General features: G+C 48.6%; 1 non-coding gene across 1 annotated transcript; it reads right to left on the bottom strand.

Moving 5' to 3' along the window:
* Nucleotides 1-348: 348 nt before the first annotated feature.
* TRNAT-UGU lies at nt 349-420 on the bottom strand. Its single transcript has one exon. It is a non-coding gene; the product is annotated as a tRNA-Thr (tRNA).
* Nucleotides 421-3,632: the final 3,212 nt, after the last annotated feature.

The following is a 3,632-nucleotide window of genomic DNA, read 5'->3' on the forward strand; positions in this document are numbered from 1 at the left end:
ATACTCAAAAAGACAGTGTCCCCTGCTGGGAGTAAATCACTGACCCCTCTCCTCCCTGAGCACTGACTGCCCTCTGTTTCCTTGCCTCTCAGTCTGTGCAGATGGGACCTTTCCCTCCAGTGCTGGAGGATTCGCCCTTCTCATCTACCATTGTCCCAAGCAGCACAGCGGGTGGGAATCTTAAACGTACCGAGGTGACTTAGGAGCAGAAACACAACCCCCCCCCCCTGATCTTCCATGCAATTGTCACTTGCTCCTCACTGAGCAGGACTGAAACTGGTGCAGGGAGACTGGTGGGCCACATCCCCTCTGGGCATGAGCAAAGCAGCAGGGTGAAAAAAATGATGATGGAGATGCTGGGGATTGAACCCAGGGCCTCATACACACAAAGCGGGTGCTCAACCACTGAGCTACATCCCCTAGCAGGTTGTGTTTGCTATGGGTTACACTCAGAGCCCTCCTGTTTCCAGAGCATCCAGTGACCTATAAGCATCACGAGAAGCCCATTCCCCTCTCTGAGGACCAATCCTGCTCTCCTGGAGATGACTTGTTCATAGGGGTCACTTTTCAGCAGGGCCAGATTCTATGTGTGGGGCAGAGAGAGTGGGTGCCCTGGTCTCAGGGTGCAGAGATACACTCAGCCATCTCCCCTGCATTGGGTTGGGGGTGCTGCAATCCCCTGCTGCAAGGTCATGGTGGGGGATGCTGTGAGCAGCTCAACACCTCACCCTGGTGGCAGAAGTGGTGTGGGGAGCTCCAGGTGTTTCTAGGATCTGCTATTTCCACCTGCCTGTAAACTCCAGCCTTCCCCAGCACATTCACTGCGGTGCAATTGGGTCACTGTTTCCATGGATGAACAGCAAAGAATGGCTCCCAGTTTCCCTTCTATTGCCAGCAGGATTAGCCTGTGTCAGTGGTTAATGAGGTGGATCTAGTTGTAGATTGTTATTCGTTCCCCACCTTGACAATTGACACAGTCCCTTTCCCAGGCAGATTCCCAGCACCTCAGTGATCCTGGTAGCAGGGTTGGGTCCTGAGATTTTCAGGGTTCTTTTCCTCTCCACCTGGAGTGAACTCAGCTTTTTCCCCATCCCAGACAATCCATGAAATAACAACAGGAGCATAAAGAAAGAGGGGAGGGAACATCTCACGGCCAGGGCTGGATGTGCCCAGAGCCCCCTGCTTGTCCATTGTTTCCATGGAATTTGGCCCCCTGCTTTGCACAAGGGACAGAGAAAGATCTTGCTGTTCCTGTGTCTGTGCAAAGAAAATTGTGCTTCTGTATGAAAGAGAGGCGGGAAATGGCCCCATGATGGGGCAATAGCCTCAGGGTTAAGAGCAAAGGACAATGATGGGAAGGTTCACAATTGACTCAGTAGTTGCATACAAAGGTGCACGTTTGGCAGTTACATTGGGAAATTCTGGCTCCTTCTCAGGCTCAGGTTGGCCACCCCGGTCTAGGTGTAGAAGTGACAACATTTAAACTTGAAAGAGAGGCCAATTTCCCCATCATTTCACACCTTTACACCCAAACACGATGACTTTCTGAATGAACCCTCCTCGTTCAGCCAGAAGATCTTGGGGTGGATGTAGGAGTCACTGGGTAAAATTCTCTGGACTCTGTTCTGAATCAGGTCAGAGCAGAGGTACCTAGTGATCTAGTCTGGCTGTAAAATCTATAGATCAACACCATTAATATGAAATTAATCCTCAGAAACGGCTGTTCCCCACCCAGACCCCAGCAAAGGGCTCTCCAGGGAAGGGGGCTGTTGAGGAAGGAAAGAAGGAAGACGTCCTTCTCCCCCTGGAGGAACTGGGCTCTGCGCTTTGGACAGAAAGGAGGGGAAGGAAATGGCCACACGATGGCAGCAGAACCTAAGAAATGAAACACAATAGGCTTATGTCCACACTGCAATGAAACACCCAGAGCTGCCCCATACCAGCTCAGGCTCCTGGGGCTTGGGCTGTGGGGTGGTAAATTTGCAGTGTAGACATCTCGGCTCAGGCTCAATACCAGGCTCTGATACCTCATAAGGCTGGGAGGGAGTGTAACAAGTAAAAAATGTCAGAACGGCAGTGGAGTATTACCCTGGTCTCAATGGCATTTCTCCATCGGTCTGTCTGCTCTGGGGCAGGGACAATAACATGTCCTGCTGCATTCGTTATTTCAAAGGGTGGTTTAGGATTTTCATTCTCACACATGGTGCACGAAGCAGGACTCAACCCTCGGCATAAACTAAACGAGCTGCCCACAGATTCTGGCAGCCACAATGAGGCATTTGGTGTGAGAGCTCAGACCTGCCCCTGTCCCACAGGGACGGGGTCATCTGTGAGGGGACTGGGCCACTGACCTACCAGCTCCTAACTCCCAAACTTTCAGTAATATCATCAGTGCCTGTGAGTGTAATTTAAACCATCAAAACAGTCATAGTGGGCTAGACCATAGTCTGGACTTCGGGTCTGGAAAAGAGCTGCCACAATCCATAGACCAGGTTGTTATATAACATGCACATGGATTTTAACCCTTCACATACAGTAATGGGAAAGTTCTTGGTTCAGGCTTGTAGCAGTGATGGAATAAACTGCAGGTTCAATAAACAGCTGGGATGGGTCATTCAGTCCTTTGTACAGAGCTTCAGTTTGTAGCAAAGTCTCTCCAGAGGTATGAAGCAGGATTGAAGACAAGATGGAGATGAGGCATCAGCCTTTTATAGTCTCTTGCCATGTGGTCTTTGCTTTCTTTGTCCCAAGGACACTCTGTCCAGCACGTGGCATAGAAAAACCTTAGAGTTCTGTCCATAGGCAAGTCCCTGCATTCCTTGCTGAGTTACAAGGCGTATCTGCCTTCTCTCAGTGGGTCGATTGTAGAGCTGATGGTCTTTAATGGGCCATCAAGCAGGCTAGGCAGAACTGACACCAACTTGTCTGGCTGGGGTGTTTCCCGGAAGCAGAGCACAAGTTTGAAATATGGACAGAACAGAGCCAATACTTATAACATCAACTACAAAAATGATACACATCTAGAGATGGCATCATTATAATCAACCAATCAGAACCTCTCCATAGACCCCTTACATGACAACCTTTCTACAATATTGGCTGCAAATATAGAACAGTGGTCACAACGGTGATCTATACAGTTACAGATTATGTCAGTAACCCCACAGGAGGTGACACGGCATCAGTGAGACTGATACTGGAATACTGCCTCCAGATTTGGTGTCCTCATTTGAAAAAGATGTTGTGAAATTGGAGCTGGGGCAGCAAAGAGCCACCAAATGTCCTGAGGGCTGGAGAAAAATGCCTTCTAGTGAGCTACTGAAAGAGCTCAACCTGTCCAGCTTATCAAAAGAAGATTGAAAGGTGACTTCATTGAAGTGTTGAAGTGCATTAATGGAGAGAAAAGATTGGATATTAAAGGGCTTTTTAATCTAGCAGAGAAAAGCATAACAAGACCCAATGTCTGGAAGGTGAAAAGAGACAAATTCATATTACAACTAAGGCACAAAGATTCAACAGTGAGGATGATTGACCACAGGAACAAGCTACCAAGGAAAGTGGTGGATTCTCCATCTCTTGATGTCATTTCATGAAGACTAGATGCCTTTCTGGAATGTGTTTGCCCCAAAAGT

The sequence above is a fragment of the Mauremys mutica genome, chromosome 26 (genome assembly GCF_020497125.1).
Source record: "Mauremys mutica isolate MM-2020 ecotype Southern chromosome 26, ASM2049712v1, whole genome shotgun sequence".
Taxonomy (NCBI): domain Eukaryota; kingdom Metazoa; phylum Chordata; order Testudines; family Geoemydidae; genus Mauremys; species Mauremys mutica.